Raw genomic sequence first — 20,527 nt, 5'->3', positions numbered from 1 at the left:
GTCTGAAAATGTTAATTACATGAGAAAACTCAGGGTTTGTCTTAATTCATGTGCAACAATTTTTGTCTACTTCTTTTTCTCCATTTCTTTTTGTCTGTGAGATGAAAAATATACAGGATGAACACAAATTTCAATGTAACAATTATGTAGGAAATTATTAGAGGAATAAATAAGTTTTATATAGTCTGGAAGAAAATAAAGTGAAAGTACCAGTTTTGGTGGAAGTCAATTATTGATGGCAATGTTATGTACACACACATGATCAGAAATCAGGCCATGGGCTAGTTGGTTGTAGAAATAGATGTTTAATTTGTATTTAAGAAATACATTGGTGTATTTGAGATTATTGAAGATTTTGTTGTATTACTTTGAATCTTCCCTCATATGTTACCATTATTAAACAGAAGGCTTATAGCCCACACTCCTCATATGAAATAAAAATTACTTCTAAGGAAACTTTTTGAACAATACAGTATTTTTAGCTTATGACTATTTTGTCATTATGTCTCAAATAAAGAATAATGTATTGTACTATGACTGTGACTCAGGTGATAGAGTATTTGCAGGGCAAGAAATAGATTCTGTTCCTAATACCACCTAAAATGGGCATGGTAACATGGTTACCATGGTAATGTCACATAGTACAGTGTAATCCAAGCATGTAGGAGATGGTAGCAAGACATTCTTCATCATCCTAACTTCTGTAATGCCTAGAGACAATTCTAGGTGTAGTGATTTAAGAGATAGGACCACCATACGCTCGGGTATTAAATACCTGCTCACCAATTGGTGGCACTTTTTGAAGAATTTATTGAGAAGTGAGGTCTTGTGGCAGAAGAATGTACTGTGGACAAACTGTTGAGAACATAAATCCTCATGTCATTCCTAGTTTCCTCTCTCCACAATGACTGCCAGCTGCCATACTCCTTTTCCATGGTGGACTCATTCATCTAGAACCGCACATGCTATTGACCATGGTGTTTTACCAGAGCAAGATAAACATAACAAAGAAAGAAGCTGGTTTCAGAAGTAAATTGTTGTTGTCAAGAACCTGGATATATTTGGTGGTGGGAGTTATGGATTAGAGTGGACTATGAATGAGAATTTCTTAAAGGTCTGTTTACTAAAGCTGATTGGATGAGTAAAACTTCATTAATAGGGAGACTGGGAACCTGTAGCAGGTTTAGAATTTATTTATAATTTAACCTTTACTATTTTCAGACTCATAAAGGGCCAAACATTTCCCACATCTATGTTGAACATAACATCTTGAGCTAATACTGTCAGATCTAAGGCTGATAGCTGAGAATTCTCTGCCTGGATATGACTCATCTCTCTGATAATTTCACCAAAGTATTTTTAAAAGCCTCTTTCAAAATGTTTATAAAATGAATAAAAAAATTATGTAGCTCCTCATGTATCTTATATATTTAAAATATATAAATTAAATTAAAATATAAATTTAAATTTATTAATAATACATATGAGATATAAATTTATTACCAATAAAGTCACTTTGTCAAGTTACCATGAAGATTAGTCAGTGTTTGACTCAATATCTGTATTTAACTTCATCTGAGAAATCAGCAAATAACTCAAGATTTACGAAAATAAGAAAGGAAATCTAGTCCTTTACTCTAAATATATTGAGAATTATCAGTCCATAAAGTAGGAAATGAGTGTAAAATGCAAGTTCTGTTCTATCTCTGTCTTTGTCAAGTAAAGCCTTCCTTGCGTATTCCCCCTTTTTTGCTGACCTTGCTATGTACTTGATATTTAAAATGAAACCCTCAGTTCCTTGATCCAGGAGACTTGCCTGGCTGATTGTATGCTCACAAGTAATGATAGACTCTTATCCATTTGGAAACATAAACCTACATTTTCTGCCTTCTATTGTATGATGCTGGAGTCACGGTATTACATAACAGTAATGAATGTGCACATTTGGGTGCATGAGACCTTTCCCCAAGAAGAAACGAAAAGTAAGGAAGAGTGAGAGGCATGCAAGAAGGAGAAAGAAGAATGAAAAACTGAATAAAAAAGGATAAAAATGAAAACAATTATTTTTTCATCGTTTAAGCATGTCTCAATTTATGACTTAGTACTTCGTTTTTTTTTTATTCTTCAAACTTATTTTATTAAATTGAGTATTTCTTATATACATTTCGAGTGTTATTCCCTTTCCCGGTTTCTGGGCAAACATCCCCCTCCCCCCTCCCCTTCCTTATGGGTGTTCGCCTCCCAACCCTCCCCCCATTACCACCCTCTGCCCAACAGTTTAGTTCACTGGGGGTTCAGTCTTAGCAGGACCCAGGGCTTCCCCTTACACTGGTGCTCTTACTAGGATATTCATTGCTACCTATGAGGTCATAGTCCAGCGTCAGTCCATGTATAGTCTTTAGGTAGTGGCTTAGTCCCTGGAAGCTCTGGTTGCTTGGCATTGTTGTACATATGGGGTCTCGAGCCCCTTCAAGCTCTTCCAGTTCTTTCTCTGAGTCCTTCAACTGGGGTCCTATTCTCAGTTCAGTGGTTTGCTGCTGGCATTCGCATCTGTATTTGCTGTATTCTGGCTGTGTCTCTCAGGAGCGATCTACATCACCTGTTGGTCTGCACTTCTTTGCTTCATCCATCTTGTCTAATTGGGTGGCTGTAGATGTATGGGCCACATGTGGGGCAGGCTCTGAATGGGTGTTCCTTCAGTCTCTGTTTTAATCTTTGCCTCTCTATTCCCTGCCAAGGGTATTCTTGTTCGCCTTTTAAAGAAGGAGTGAAGCATTCACATTTTGATCATCTGTCTTGAATTTCATTTGTTCTAGGCATCTAGGGTAATTCAAGCATTTGGGCTAATAGCCACTTATCAATGAGTGCATACCATGTGTGTCTTTCTGTGATTGGGTTAGCTCACTCAGGATGATATTTTCCAGTTCCAAACATTTGCCTACGAATTTCATAAAGTCGTTGTTTTTGATAGCTGAGTAATATTCCATTGTGTAGATGTACCACATTTTCTGTATCCATTCCTCTGTTGAAGGGCATCTGGGTTTTTTCCAGCTTCTGGCTATTATAAATGAGGCTGCGATGAATATAGTGGAGCACATGTCTTTTTTATATGTTGGGGCATCTTTTGGGTATATGCCCAAGAGAGGTATAGCTGGATCCTCAGGCGGTTCAATGTCCAATTTTCTGAGGAACTTCCAGACTGATTTCCAGAATGGTTGTACCAGTCTGCAGTCCCACCAATAATGGAGGAGTGTTCCTCTTTCTCTGCATCCTCTCCAGCATCTGATGTCACCTGAGTTTTTGAACTTAGCCATTCTCTTTGGTGTGAGGTGAAATCTCAGGGTTGTTTTGATTTGCATTTCCCTTATGACTAAAGATGTTGAATATTTCTTTAGGTGTTTCTCAGCCATTCAGCATTCCTCAGCTGTGAATTCTTTGTTTACTCTGAACCCCATTTTTTAATAGGGTTATTTGTCTCCCTGCGGTCTACTTCTTGAGTTCTTTGTATATTTTGGATATAAGGCCTCTATCTGTTGTAGGATTGGTAAAGATCTTTTCCCAATCTGTTGGTTGCCGTTTTGTCCTAACCACAGTGTCCTTTGCCTTACAGAAGCTTTGCAGTTTTATGAGATCCCATTTGTCGATTCTTGATCTTAGAGCATAAGCCATTGTTGTTTTGTTCAGGAAATATTTTCCAGTGCCCATGTGTTCCAGATGCTTCCCTAGTTTTTCTTCTATTAGTTTGTGTGTGTCTGGTTTGACGTGGAGGTCCTTGATCCACTTGGACTTAAGATTTATACAGGGGGATAAGCATGGATCGATCTGCATTCTCCTACATGTTGACTTCCAGTTGAACCAGCACCATTTGCTGAAAATGCTATCTTTTTTCCATTGGATGGTTTTGGCTCCTTTGTCAAAAATCAAGTGACCATAGGTGTGTGGGTTCATTTCTGGGTCTTCAATTCTATTCCATTCGTCTATCTCTCTGTCTCTGTACCAATACCATGCAGTTTTTATCACTATTGCTCTGTAATACTGCTTGAGTTCAGGGATAGTGATTCCCCCTGAAGTCCTTTTATTGTTGAGGATAGCTTTAGCTATCCTGGGTTTTTTGTTATTCCAGATGAATTTGCAAATTGTTCTGTCTAACTCTTTGAAGAATTGGATTGGTATTTTGATGGGGATTGCATTGAATCTGTAGATTGCTTTTGGTAAAATGGCCATTTTTACTATATTAATCCTGCCAATGCATGAGCATGGGAGATCTTTCCATCTTCTGAGGTCTTCTTCAATTTCTTTCTTCAGTGTCTTGAAGTTCTTATTGTACAGATCTTTTACTTGCTTGGTTAAATTCACACCGAGGTACTTTATATTATTTGGGTCTATTATGAAGGGTGTCGTTTCCCTAATTTCTTTCTCGGCTTGTTTCTCTTTTGTGTAGAGGAAGGCTACTGATTTATTTGAGTTAATTTTATACCCAGGCACTTTGCTGAAGTTGTTTATCAGCTTTAGTAGTTCTCTGGTGGAACTTTTGGGATCACTTAAATATACTATCATATCATCTTCAAATAGTGATACTTTGACTTCTTATTTTCCGTTCTGTATCCCCTTGAACTACTTTTGTTTTCTGATTGCTCTGGCTAGAACTTCAAGAACTATATTGAATACATAGGGAGAGCATGGGCAGCCTTGTCTAGTCCCTGATTTTAGTGGGATTGCTTCACGTTTCTCTCCATTTAGTTTAATATTAGCAACTGGCATGCTGTATATCGCTTTTACTATGTTTAGGTATGGGCCTTGAATTCCTATTCTTTCCAGGACTTTTATCATGAAGGGGTGTTGAATTTTGTCAAATGCTTTCTCAGCATCTAATGAAATGATCATGTGTTTTTTTTTCTTTCAGTTTGTTTATATAATGGATCACGTTGATGGTTTTCAGTATATTAAACCATCCCTGCATGCCTGGGATGAAACCTACTTGATAATGGTGGATGATTGTTTTGATGTGCTCTTGGATTCGGTTTGCCAGAATTTTATTGAGTATTTTTGCATCGATATTCATAAGGGAAATTGGTCTGAAGTTCTCTTTCTTTGTTGGGTCTTTGTGTAGTTTAGGTATAAGAGTAATTGTGGCTTCATAGAAGGAATTCGGTAGTGCTCCATCTGTTTCAATTTTGTGGAATAGTTTGGATAATATTGGTATGAGGTCTTCTATGAAGGTTTGATAGAATTCTGCACTAAACCCTTCTGGACCTGGGCTCTGTTTGGTTGGGAGACCTTTAATGACTGCTTCTATTTCCTTAGGAGTTATGGGGTTGTTTAACCGGTTTATCTGTTCCTGATTTAACTTGGTACCTGGTATCTGTCTAGGAAATTGTCCATTTCCTGTAGATTTTCAAGTTTTGTTGAATATAGGCTTTTATAGTAAGATCTGATGATTTTTGAATTTCCTCTGAATCTGTAGTTATGTCTCCCTTTTCATTTCTGATTTTGTTAATTTGGACACACTCTCTGTGTCCTCTCGTTAGTCTGGCTAAGGGTTTTTCTATCTTGTTGATTTTCTCAAAGAACCAACTTTTGGTTCTGTTGATTCTTTCTATGGTCCTTTTTGTTTCTACTTGTTTGATTTCAGCTCTGAGTTTGATTATTTCCTGCCTTCTACTCCTCCTGGGTGTATTTGCTTCTTTTTGTTCTAAAGCTTTTAGGTGTGCTGTCAAGCTGCTGACATATGTTCTTTCCTGTTTCTTTCTGCAGGCACTCAACGCTATGAGTTTTCCTCTTAGCACAGCTTTCATTGTGTCCATAAGTTTGGGTATGTTGTACCTTCATTTTCATTAAATTCTAAAAAGTTTTTCATTTCTTTCTTTATTTCTTCCTTGACCAGGTTATCATTGAGTAGAGCATTGTTCAATTTCCACGTATATGTGGGCATTCTTCCCTTATTGTTATTGAAGACCAGTTTTAGGCTGTGGTGGTCCGATAGCACGCATGGGATTATTTCTATCTTTCTGTACCTGTTGAGGCCCGTTTTTTGACCAATTATATGGTCAATTTTGGAGAAAGTACCATGAGGAGCTGAGAAGAAGGTATATCCTTTTGCTTTAGGATAGAATGTTCTATAAATATCCGTTAAGTCCATTTGGCTCATGACTTCTCTTAGTCTGTCTAGGTCTCTGTTTAATTTCTGTTTCCATGATCTGTCCATTGATATGAGTGGGGTGTTGAAATCTCCTACTATTATTGTGTGAGGTGCAATGTGTGTTTTGAGCTTTAGTAAGGTTTCTTTTACGTATGTAGGTGCCCTTGTATTTGGGGCATAGATATTTAGGATTGAGAGTTCATCGTGGTGGATTTTTCCTTTGATGAATATGAGGTGTCCTTCCTTATCTTTTTTGATGACTTTTAGTTGAAAATTGATTTTATTTGATATTAGAATGGCTACTCCAGCTTGCTTCTTCTGACCATTTGCTTGGAAAGTTGTTTTCCAGCCTTTCACTCTCAGCTAGTGTCTGTCTTTGTTTCTGAGGTGTGTTTCCTGTAGGCAGCAGAATGCAAGGTCCTCGTTGTGTATCCAGTTTGTTAATCTATGTCTTTTTATTGGGGAGTTGACACCATTGATGTTGAGAGATATTAAGGAATAGTGATTATTGCTTCCTGTTATATTCATATTTGGATGTGATGTTATGTTTGTGTGCTTTTCTTCTCTTTATTTTGTTGCCAAGACGATTAGTTTCTTGCTTCTTCTAGGGTATAGCTTGCCTCCTTATGTTGGGCTTTACCATTTATTATCCTTTGTTGTGCTGGATTTGTAGAAAGATATTGTGTAAATTTGGTTTTGTCATGGAATATCTTGGTTTCTCCATCTATGTTAATTGAGAGTTTTGCAGGATACAGTAACCTGGGCTGGCATTTGTGTTCTCTTATGTTCTGTATGACATCAGTCCAGGATCTTCTGGCCTTCATTGTTTCTGTCGAAAAGTCTGGTGTGATTCTGATAGGTCTGCCTTTATATGTTACTTGACCTTTTTCCCTTACTGCTTTTAATATTCTTTCTTTATTTTGTGCGTTTGATGTTTTGACTATTATGTGACGGGAGGTGTTTCTTTTCTGGTCCAATCTATTTGGCTTCTTGTATGTCTATGGGTATCTCTTTTTTTAGGTTAGGGAAGTTTTCTTCTATGATTTTGTTGAAGATATTTACTGGTCCTTTGAGCTGGGAGTCTTCACTCTCTTCTATACCTATTATCTTTAGGTTTGATCTTCTAGTTGAGTCCTGGATTTCCTGTATGTTTTGGACCAGTAGCTTTTTCCGCTTTACATTATCTTTGACAGTTGAGTCAATGATTTCTATGGAATCTTCTGCTCCTGAGATTCTCTCTTCCATCTCTTGTATTCTGTTGGTGAAGCTTGTATCTACAGCTCCTTGTCTCTTCTTTTGGTTTTCTATATCCAGGGTTGTTTCCATGTGTACTTTCTTGATTGCTTCTATTTCCATTTTTAATTCCTTCAACTGTTTGATTGTGTTTTCCTGGAATTCTTTCAGGGATTTTTGTGTCTCCTCTCTTGGGGCTTCTACTTGTTTATTTATGTTTTCCTGGAATTCTTTCAGGAATTTTTGCGATTCCTCTCTGTAGGCTTCTACTTGTTCTCTAAGGGAGTTCTTCACGTCTTTCTTGAAGTCCTCCAGCATCATGATCAAATATGATTTTGAAACTAGATCTTGCTTTTCTGTTGTGATTGGATATTCCATGTTTGTTTTGATGGGAGAATTGGGCTCCGATGTTGCCATGTAGTCTTGGTTTCTGTTGCTTGGGTTCCTGTGCTTGCCTCTTGCCATCAGATTATCTCTAGTGTTACTTTGTTTTGCTATTTCTGACAGTGGCTAGACTGTCCTATAAGCCTGTGTGTCAGGAGTGCTGTTGACCTGTTTTCCTCTTTTCTTTCAGCCAGTTATGGGGACAGAGTGTTCTGCTTTCAGGTGTGTAGTTTTTCCTATCTACAGGTCTTCAGCTGTTCCTGTGGGCCTGTCTCTTACGTTCACCAGGCAGGTCCCTTGCAGCAGAAAAGTTGGTCTTACCTGTGGTTCTGAGGCTCAAGTTTGCTCGCGGGGTTCTGCCCACGAGCTCTCTGCGGCGGCAGCCGACTTAGTACTTCTATAAGCTAAATTCCCTTATATTTATATAAGCATATTCTATGGATTGGACCTTGAATGTCTCGTAGAGAAACAGGTATTTGAAGAGTGGTCCTCAATAACAGGACAGAGTTGTTATTGAGAGGGAATTGGGAGGTTACAAAATGTTACATTTTGTTCACTATGTGTATGGCATGAGGTAAGATTCGGGGAGTGAGGAAGACTTGCCTACCTTTTGCTCCCTCTCAGCTTCCTGGCCATTTGCTAAGTAGTTCTAATTGAGCAAATGTTATTCACTGTTGGTATATGAAAAATATCCTACAAAATCTTAAATGCAATAACTTCACATATTAGGGAATGCAATGCCAACAACTATAATCACAAATAACTTTTAATAAATAAAAATAAATCTTTGATATTTATAACTCAAAAACCTCTGGTGCATTGTTAATGTGACTGAATGCTGGTAGACATAAGTTTTATAGTAGCTTCTTTTAAAATATGTTTCTATCGAAAGGCAAGCCAAACATTTTCCTATTGGAAACTTTGCAACTAGGATACACATTGGGGAGCTCATATAAATTTCGTATTAATGACTACACTGCATTTTTTAATGTGAATCAAGAGACCTAGAAGTAAACAGTACCCACATAGGAAGTTTTCTGTAATGCACATTTTAAAGGCAGTATTTAGGAACAAATTTTAGGGCTTCCAATAGAGAAAATAAATTAATTCAATTGTATTCTATCAATCTTGATTGAGTATTCCTACTACTGCACAGCTGAATCTACATTTTAGAATAATATAACTTTTTATTAGTGTAGAAAATCCAAAGGAATGTTTTCCACTGATAGGCAAGTTTTCACTACTGAATTACTTCCTCAGACCTGCATCATAAATGCTTTAAATTTTATATATACTTTATATAGCATATATTTTCTATTATGAAACATAACATGCATAAGTATAAATATATATATATTTGTGTGTATATATATATGTGTGTGTGTGTGTATAAATGTGTGTGTGTGTGTGTTGTATGTGGAGCATGTGTACAGGTAGTTTATTTATAGATTTGATGTGCTTATGCTTTTGCATATGAGGGCAAATTGCATTCTTGCTTTCATCCGAATGCCCATGCCCATGCCAGTATTAAACTTTTTCATTCCTGTCCTTCCAGGCTTGTGAGGTGCCATGATATTATTACCTTTGTGTCTTTGTCAATGAGTCTTTCACCATTCCTTTCCTCCCCTGTGTCTTGATTTATCAGATCCTTTTAGAGAGAATTGTTATATTTTTAAAAAGTTGTCCCAGAAGCTTTTAAAATACCTTTTGATAAGTTACAGAACCATTTTTAAAGAGTTGAATAAAGTAGTGTTGTATAGGTTTCTATTCCTATCTCCAGTGGCTGCCCTCCAGCAACTACTTCTATCACTTTCATGCCAAAAACTTCTGTGAATCACAAGAACACAGTGAAATATCTTTTAGTTCAAACATTTAAAAAGGTAAAGTCATTTGATGAAAAATACAGTGTGTTTAAGAACTAACAAAGTTGAGTAGTAGTTTAATCCTGCATTGCTACTGTTAAAGGCCTCTGTGTGTGCTGTCAAAATGATAGCATCACTAGACAGACAGGAGACATTGACTGGGAAGGAGAAAATAAGAAAAATTAAAATGGTATCCATTCATCTATTATATAATAAAATCTATTTCACTGTCTTAAGTAATTTTTCATGCAGATTTCTGTATTATCTAGTTTTTATAATTATGAGAAAATATTCAAAGCGTTCAGAGGTTGATACACAGCAATATTTGTCAACTCTGTTAATGTTGAATCAAACAAATTGAATAATATTGAGTATGAAAGGTTCTATAATATATAATTTTATTGTCATAAGTCTATGTTTCCTGGTTTGATTCTACAATTAAAAATGGAAAAATGTATGTAAAATATCATTGCTCCAATTTACAAAAAGTTTTGTTGATGTTAGAAAAAAGTACCATTGAAGTGAAAATCGTGAGCACTTATTAAACTTTTGTTCAAAGAAATAATTATATATGTACCTGGAATGGTTTTATAATTAAGTAGTATTAAAATTTTATCTTGAATATCTCTAAATATCTAAAATAGGAAAAATATTGGAAGATTTAATAATGGACTCATTTTGGAATTAGGTATTTCTTGCTCCTGTTCCATTCCTGAGCTCACTGTGTCATTCAACTAACAGACAGATTTTACCTTTCAAACCATATTTAGCTTGTCATCAGTTAGGGATTTTTAAATCTGATTTTTACAGAGCCTAGATTAGCATAGACTTTGGCTCACATTTTAAAGTAAGATTTTAATTATAGTTTACAATCTGTGTAAACACCTTTTATCCAATTTTTATTCTTATTTTAGGTTTGTACATAAGTCTTATAACATTACTTTTACTATCATAATAGAAAAATCTATTATAAGATGTTTTGGGTGGGTAGGAGTGTATCCTCATAGAAGGTGGAGGGAAGATGAGATAGGGAGTTTATGGAGGGGAATCCAGGAAAGGGAATATTTGAAATGTAAATGAATAAAATATTCAATAAAATAAAATAAAAAGGTGTTGATGTAATATTTTATGTTTGAAGTATCTCCTCACATTAATTTCTGAAACTTTTGAGAAATTTTATACTCATTGTTATATACATAAATTTACTCACACCATCCAAATATATTGAATACCTACCAAGAAAATATAAAAGCAAAATTTCAATGATAATAACCAAAAAGGAAATGTATACAATCAAAACTTTTTTATTTCAACATGTTAAGAATTTTATTTTTTCCTACTGGCAATATGTTAATGTTCTAGTATAGCTGGACTTATTTAACTTCAAAATCTTTCAAAGTTCACATGCTATATATCAGAATACACATAAACACCCACAAATATGGATATATCAATTTAATTATATCTAGTGAAAACATGATGAATTTCTTTGCTATCAGAATTTACAGTAAAAAAAATATAAAATAATAAAATGAACAACCACTTCCTTAACCTTTGCTTTCCGTGTATGTATTAGTGTTTCGTTGTTTTGAAGAAACACTATGATTAAGGCATCTTACTTTCTTTTTTAATTTTCATTCCATTTGTTTACATCTTAACTGATATCCTAGCTTCCAAGTTACCCCCCCACAAAGCTACCATCCCCCTTCTTCCCTCTCCCCTCTCCCCTTTGCCACTATGAGAGTGTTATCCCATCCCCATCCACTCATCCATCTCCTTCCTCCCAACAACGCCAGCATCCTTCTACGCTGAGGAATAAAACCTCCACAGGACCAAAGTCTCCCCGCCCATTGATGTCAGAGAAGGCCAATCTCTGCTACATATGGATCTGGAGCCATGGATCCTCCTTGTTCTGTCCGTTGTTGGTTAGTGTTCTACTCCTTCGTCTAGTTGACATTTTTCTTACTATTGGGTTGCAATCTCCCTCTACTCCTCTAGCCAAACTGTGCACTGAAGGGGAGATAGAATCTGTAGAGAACACTTCCAGTAAATAGGCTTGGCCTTGGTCGAGGGACAGTGTCAACCACTCATCTCAAAGTTTTTAAAACAGAAATGTTCCTGTCCAAAGGAAAGACAGGGACAAAAAGTGGAGCAATGGCCGAAGGAAGAGTCATCTGGGGACCACTCCACCTGGGGGTCCATCCTGTCTGCAGACACCCAACCCAATACTATTGCTGTTGCAAAGAGGCGCTTGCTGACGAGAGCCTGGGATAGTTGTTTTTTGGGAGTTTATACCAGCAACTGACCAATGCAGCTGTGGATGCTTGGAGCCAACCATCAGACTGAGTTCGGGGACCCTGGTAGGAGAGCTGGCAGAAGGAATAAGGCAACGTTTTGTAGGAAAAATGTCTAATAGAGGTTGGCTTACAGTTTCAGAAATTTAATCTGTTATCATCGTGGTAGGAAGAATGGCAGTATCTAACTAGAATTAATGCCAGAGAAGGATCTGAAAGTTCTACATATTTATCCCCAGTCAAAAAAATAACTAAATTCTACGCGGGGATGGTGTAGGGGGTGGGGAGCTTGAGCATAAAAGAACACAATCTATCCCCATCTATCCCCGTAGTGACAAACTTCCTTCAACAAGGCCACACCCAGTTCAACAAGGTCATATCTCCTAACATTACCCCACCTAATGGACCAAAAATTAAAACACATGAATCTACAGGGGTCGTACCTCTTCAGACGACCAGAGTATAAAAGCTGTATTTCCCCTTCCTGTTGCAAAATACTTGAAAAAATTAACTAACTGCAATATATCTTTAACATTTCAGAGATTTTGTTTCATGGTCACATGGAATTACTTTTTTCTCTAGGCTTGAGGTGAGTAGAAGAAAGAAATGGTATGTTCAGCGTGGCTTAGCTCATAGATACCATTAATAAGAAATAATGAAGGAAATCCCAAATTTTCTGCTGCAGAAATCCAAAGAATCATTTATTATCACTGAAAACTATGATGTTATAGGTGAGACAAAGAAGTACACAATGGCATAAAATAAGTCTGAAGGGTGCCTTTTGTTTCATCAAGTTAGCTATCTATATATACATGGTAATTACTTGCAAAAGAATTTAATAATATTTAAGGTGTTATTTCTTTAATACTAATATACATTCTTTTTAAAAATAAAATCACAGAATTCAAATCTTCAGAAATATACATATATTAGTAATATAGCATGTATTAAATGTAATACAGTATATATGTAAATAGCAATGTACATTATTTAACTAAAAATGAAATCACAGAATTCAAGTCTTTAGAAAGTAATGTGTGTGTGTGTGTGTGTGTGTGTGTGTGTGTGTGTGTGTGTACAAACAAAAGTAATACAAACTATCATAAGTGTGGTGATTTTTCTTTGATTAATTATCATTAGTCCTAAGTAAAAAGAAAAACTATTTGTATGTGTTGATCAGCTTTCTAGTACTCTGCCAGCATACTTGAGAATATATTAAAGGAAGAAGAAATTGTGTGTTCTGTAGTTTTAGAGGCTTCAACTGAGACTCAGTCGCACATCATGACAGAACAATGGGACTTAGCACAACTGATCTTTGATTCCTGAATTCAGGCAGAAAGAAAGTGTCTGGACTCAAGACATCTCTTAAGGACATGTTCCCAGATAATATGCTTCTTTCAACTACACACTGCCTTATAAAACCTATTATATTATGAACTCAAATGGACTTGTCAGTCCACAACTTCCTGAAAAAATAATACTGATACCATTTTTTAAGGTTGTGTAGGTTCAATCTTTTCAGATATGGTATAGTCTTGATGTAACCATGTAATGTTATAGTTTATGTATATGTGTCATTACACATATGACACCAACTTGTATAATTTTGTTAAACAACCTTATGCTTTCTATATTAATTTACATAAAACTTTGACATGTTAAAACTGTTCATTAATATATTTTATCTTTTAACCTTACATATGTATATGTACATATTTCAACTAGATATATCTGTCACTTCATCATGAATCACTAATATTTCTTGTCAAAAGGATACTATAATTTAGAGTTATTTAGTGACTCTTTTAGACAGGAAGTTATGTCTGGGAAGCACTGACTCACAGGACCTATAAAATATACACCAAGGACAATAAGAGACTGTGGTCACTCTAGCTTGGTCAGATCAGAACATTTTTGAGACTCTTCTCCAGAATGTGGGTTGCATGTTGTTGCTCTTTCTTCTCAAAAACTTTTCACCTTTAACGTTGCTTAAAATTCTATATATATTCTTGCATTTACCTAAAGTATACTCTATTCATAATAATATGAACTTGTGATAAAATCATAGCCATTTCCTGGAACTGTACACCTTAGCAGGGGTGGAGAGAGAATAAATGGTTGGGACAGCATGGAGAGGAGAAAAATGAGCCCTGATTTTATCATGGTCAGGGCCATGGTTGCTATATACAGATCAGCCTTTTTTTTATAAAGTATGCATTCATAATTTACCATATAGATCTAATTAATTTTTTGACTGAATAATGTGTTGTGTTGTCCTGTCTGAAGTATCTTTCAAGGTCTCAATATTTGGTAATGCTCAGATAGAAACCAGAGGAAACTGCAGACTGCCCATTCACCATTTTAGACATGTAACTCAGTATTCAATTAATTTGTTTTTTTGTAGACAAAGGTGAACACTGGCTGGTTCAAATTTATTATGTAGACTATGCTACCATATGCAACCACCAAACCTAGTCACTATTGCTGATGCCAAGAAGTGCTTGCTGACAGTAACCAGATATGAGTGTCTCCTGAGAGGCTTTGCCAGAGCACTACTAATAGAGATGAAGATGATTACAGCTTACCGTATGACTGAACAAGAAGACTACAAAGGAGGAGTTAGAAAAAAGACTGAAGGAGTTAAAGTGGTTTACAATCACATAGGAAGAACGGTAAAATCAACCAACAAGACCCCAGCAGAGCTCCCAGGGACTAAACCACCAACTAATGAGTACACATGGAGGAACCCATGGCTCCAGCTGCATATGTAGCAGAGGATGCCGTTGCCCAATATCAATAGGAGGAAAATCCCTTGGTCCTTTGAAAGTTCATTTTCCCAATGTAGGAGAATGCAAAGGCATTGAGGTAGGAATGGATGGGTGGGAGTGGGAGTATCCTCATAGAAGCAATGGGAGGCAGAGAGGGTATATGGGATAGAGGGGAAAGGGGATAACATTTGAAATGTAAATAAATCAAATATTCAGTTTTTAAAAAGAAAATATAATAAACCTCTGTACTGTGTGCCAAAAAATAAAGTAGAAAATATTTTTAATACTGGCTTGTACATAAAATTAAGATTAGATATAGGAGGGGTTGGGGATTTAGCTCAGTGGTAGAGCGCTTGCCTAGCAAGCTCAAGGCCCTGGGTTCGGTCCCCAGCTCTGAAAAAAAGAAAAAAAAAAAAAGAAAAAAGATTAGATATAGGATATTTATTAATTTTGATCTAAGTTTTTTATCTTTGTTTTTGTGTGAAAAAATACAAACACATTTCTTTTATTTAACCTTGTGGGTTTTTTTCAATTATTGGATATTAGAATATTTTTATATTAATTATATAATATTGATATATATGTATATATAAACATAAAAGAGATAAAATTTTAGGTCTTTATCATATATTCTATAATATTGTCAGTATCATTATTTAATTCTATTAAGATAAAGATAAATATTATATTTTTGTGTGTAGAAAAAGTCCTTCTTCCTATTCTTTCTGAAAAACTGTTTTGGCCATCCTTGGTTATTTACTCATAGGAATTTATTAATAAATGAGTGACTATTTTCAAAATTTAGAAATTTTTCATATGAATAGAAATTCTTGGGACATAATTGATATTTAATTTAAATTTTAATATTAGTTAAACTTGATATATAATTTTTTCTTGGAAGTTTCAATTAAAGTTTACAATGTGTGTTTCACATCTTTTCTCATATTGACTAATATCCAAAACTCTGAAAATATCTTCTAAAATATTTGTGTTATATTAATATAAGCATAACTTGTATATTAAACATGACATTTTATATTTTATTTACTTTAATGAAATATAGATCTTAATATTTACTTATATATTTCATTCATCTAAAAAAGTAAACAAATCCCTGCTACCAAATGGCAACATTCTCTTCTTTCATTTTATTTTCCAGAAAATCCATTTCATATTACTTACATTTATTTTGGATCCATAACTCTTGCATATATGGAAACCAAACTGAGTTAATTAAAGTTTTTCTAAAATTCATTTTACATTTAAAATGAAATTTCTGGATGCCTTTTATACTCATGACATCCATGTTCCTGACTTCTGTAATCTACAAAACAGGTACATTTATTGCTGTGTCTGTGATGGTTAGCCTCTTGTGGGACCTTAGTCTAATATATCTGTGACTTACATGTTATTAAAAATTTTTATTTATCACTTCTTTAAAGCCTTTTTTACATTAGAAAAATGATACTTTACCTTTTTTATCCTTAACTTTTCTAAAGCCATTGTGAATATTTGACTGCAAAGATTATTTTATAGGGACCAATTTGTACAAGCAAGTGCATTTTAATTGCAACATAACCTAAGCTATTGTATAAGAACATTAGCAGGATACAAACCATTCTCTTATCTTTTAGGATTTGATAAATATGCCTCTTAAAAGCAATGACATGTAGAATTAATTTAGTGAAAAGTGCTCATTAGAGTATTCTAAAATCTACAACATCAAAGATTTAACAGGCATTTAAGATATGCAGCAAACATAGAATTAAAAGGTTATGACAAGACAATGTGAATTCAAGAAGCTTTCAATGAAAGCAGTAGATGTATCTATACGAACACTCAGGAGGAAATCAAATCAACAGTTGGAAATGAGAAAGGGAATACTAACAAATTTGAATCAGCAATAGGAAAAATAATTAAAGATCATTCCTCTCACCAGAGGTTTAAAATGACTTTTATTGAGTTTTTGGGGTCCTGAGATTTGCTTCATGTCTATTATACACTAAACACACTAAACAACTACTTTTTTTTTTTTGAGACAGGGTCTCAATATTTAGTTCTGTCTGTCCTGGTATTTAGCATGTAGATCACACAAGTCTCAGATACTTGCCTGCTTTCTCAGTATTGGGATTAAAGTTGTGTAACCCTTGCCCTCCATATTGTATACTGAGATGCTTGAATCCAAGAAGCCTGTATTCTCTGCACAGTTGGAGGGAGGAAGATTTACCTTCTAGTTTCAACTCCTGTATTTGCAAGATATTTGCTGCATCAGCTTTGCCAGCTTGTTCTCTTTGTGGAATGACACACAGAGGTTTGAAACAAATTTTTTACTTTAGTCTGCAAAGTCCTAGTTCTAAAATATAGCATATTTACTTTAAAGGCAACAACAACAACAACAAATATTGTTGTCAGATTAGCACAAAACTTTACATATTAAATGCCTCTTGGAGACTTTTAAATACCACGTTAAATGCCCAGAAAATCCCAGAGTGGAAAAGAAAGCAATTTAAGAGTATTCAAGTCTTAAACAAAAAGCCTTTTATGCAAAGGAATGCTTATTTCTCCTCAAAACAATTGTTTTTCTTTAATCGCAGTGTTAATTCTTGCTTCCATAGCAAACAGAAGCTATTATTTTCATCTGCCAAGTACTTTGGAGGAAACAACTAAAGGAGAAACTAACACATACTTTTAAAGAAGGGAAGATGTGACATTGTCTGCAGCTTCCTATGGAAATACAAAGTCCTTGTTTCTAACAGAAATAAATAAATGAACACCTATGATGTGCTTGAAATAAGACAGCTGGGACAGGAGATGTTACAAAGGTAAGTACGTCGCTTAACTGAGGTCTCAGTTAAAAACAGTGCCATATATAGTTTTTATTAAAGCTATCTCTGACCCATGAATATGATGAAATGTCTATAAAATTATTTTAATGGTAGATATAACCACAATTTTTAATTTTTCAACTTTTCTTTAAAATGTGCTTCACAACATGTCCGTGTACCAGTCTTTCAGTTCAAAGATGTCCACACTGTTTGCTTATGTCTAGCTCCAATCACGACCTATGCCTTTAAATCATATCAAAGCATTCCTGCTACCTCTGCAGCCCATTCCTCTTTGAAAGCCCTAAGCAGAATTGCTTTCATCTTTCTTTCATATTACCAAACATCAGAAAGTCATCTTTCTCTAGGTATCGCCTTCATTTTCTTAGAGTATTTAACACCAAGTGTGTAACTGTATATTCCTTTCATGCCTTTTTGAGGAGTGAATTTAGAAGAATTTTCTTTTGACTTTACTACCCAACATGGTCTGCTTATCATGTCTCTGAAATGTGACCTTGAATTAGTTCATAGCCCTACTTTTCCACTCATATGCAAGATATAAATCTACCTTTGGGAGTACTATGTTCAGCTTGCTAAAACACCCCCTTCTTACAGAAGCCAAGGAAATTACATTCTTTCCAAATAGCAGAATCATTCATAGTCACTTTCTTCTTTTTCTCAGAGCTGAAAAGCTCTCATTATTCTCAGTTTAGCACAATCGAGGTTAAAGTGTCAGGATACCCAAGATACAATTCATAGACCACATGAAGCTCAAGAAGGAAGACCAAAGTGTGGATGCTTCAGTCACTCTTAGAAGGGGGAGCAAAATACTCAAGGGAGGAAATATGGAGACAAAGTGTAGAGCAGAGACAGAAAGAAAGGACATCCAGAGACCCCTGGGGATCCATCTCACATGCAGACACCAAAACCAGACACTATTGCAGATGTCCAGAACTGCTGCTGACCTAAGCCTGATATATCTGTCTCCTGAGAGGTTCTGCCAGAGCCTGACAAATATAAAGGTGGATGCTTGCAGCCAACCAACCATTGGACTGAAAACAGGTTCCCCAATGGAGGAGTTAGAGAAAGCACTGAAGGAACTGAAGGGATTTATACCCCATAGGTATAACAACAGCTTCAACCAACCAGAATCCCCATAGCTTCCAGGAACTAAACACCAACCAAAGAGTACACATGGAGGGACCCGTGGCTCCAGCCACATATGTAGCAGAGGATGGCCTTGTTGGGCATCAGTGGGAGGAGAGGCCCTTGGTCCTAGGAAGGCTCAATGCCCCAGTAAAGGGAGGCAGGAGGAAATGGGTGGGTGAGGGAGCACCCTCATCAAAGCAGGAGGAGAGGGACAGGATAGGAGGTTTCTCGAGGGGAAACTAGGAAAGGGGATAACATTTAAAATGTACATAAAGAAAATATCCAATAAAAATGTGTTGGTCTAATTCTCCCATTGCAATAGTCTTAAGGCAATATGCATCACTGGTTAAAGATTGTGCAAAGTACTTTTTGGGTTGTTTGGTTGGTTTTCTTGTGAGGCAGGAGAGCAAGTCATAGCATGAGATCAAGGAAAGCAGGGCTTCAAGTTTTGCTAATGAAAGAAATTTGTTGGCAAAGAGGAAGACTGAAATTCTCCACAACCAGTACAGAGGTACCCCAGGGCTTATAGAATTGACTTACAATTCATTTTATACACTGATAGACATATTTCCTTGGACATTTAAGATACTATTGAGACATATAATGCATAAAGTATTATGTAGAATTACATGAGAGGAATAATACATGCCTGACAAAAGGTATTCAAGGCAAATTGCACAAGCATGTATGCAATGGGGAATAAAAGACCTAATTTCACACTTCAGAGCAATTTTTACCAGCTGTGCTTTCTTATTCTTCTACCCATCAGCATCACTTGGAGAGGTGTGTATGTGTAACAGTGTCTTTCTTCTGCTACTACGTTTCCATCCAATTCTTGTGATGAGAAACATCAAGTGGATGTGCCCATTTAAAATTAATGTTCACAGACATTTCCCATATTCTATTTTATATATATATATGTATGTATGTATGTATGTATGTATGTATGTATGTATGTATGTATGTATGTATTAAAGCTTCCAACAAGGAGATAGCTGCTTGTTCTCTTTTCTCTATGGCATTTAGTCAAAGTCTGATGTAAATTTATCTGAGCCATCCTCTGCATCTATTCCTGTGGGTCATTGCATCAGAGTTGGGAATCAGCTCCTTGTTCAAACTCTCATATTCTTCTAAAAAACATGTGTTCTTCAGTTTCTCGAATGTGTTTATGGCATTGCACGGTTAGAAATAAAAATTCTATGGGACTTTTAAAAAGTAAATACAATGGACTTCTTATTTTCTCCTTCCTTTTCCTTTGAAATTTTCCATCTTTAGAAATGTCTGTTGAAACTTCCTACTGCCCTCTAAAGGTATAGTTGAGGTCACCATTAGGGGAGTTGTCAGAATAAAGAAGATATTCGGAACTCAATTTAACCAAAATGGCCTATTCCACCTATTTTTACATTGTGAGGTAAATAATTCACAAAGCAAGGCTGACTATTTCTTATAAATATTTATTAGGTTTCCCATGTCTCCACTTTTTCCTTTAGAAACAGATGTTCTGTATTTTAAGTTCAAATGTGGAGATCTAAAAATATTCTTTATTGTTGTTAATATCATGAGCTTATTATGCTAAAATTGGAGTGTGATGTAGAGTTAATTTCTTAAGGATAAAACTAAGGAATGGAAAATTCAACATAATTCTAGAAGAAACTGGACAAATATTAAAACACAAATTTTATGTTACTCAGTACTGTGTAAATCTTAATTTAACTGTTTATTTCAAATATGACTGTCTTAGTGTTTCTTTGCTGTGAAGAGACACCATGACTACAGCAACTCTTGTAAAGGAAACTGTTGAATTGTGCTTGGCTTATAGTTCAGATGGTTGGTCAATTGGCATGGAGGGAAGCCTGGAGGTTTGCAGGCAGACATG

Source organism: Rattus norvegicus, chromosome 14 (genome assembly GCF_021556685.1).
Source record: "Rattus norvegicus strain SHRSP/BbbUtx chromosome 14, alternate assembly SHRSP_T2T, whole genome shotgun sequence".
Taxonomy (NCBI): Eukaryota; Metazoa; Chordata; class Mammalia; order Rodentia; family Muridae; genus Rattus; species Rattus norvegicus.
The sequence above is the reverse complement of the archived record's forward strand: the minus strand, read 5'-3'. Positions refer to the sequence as shown.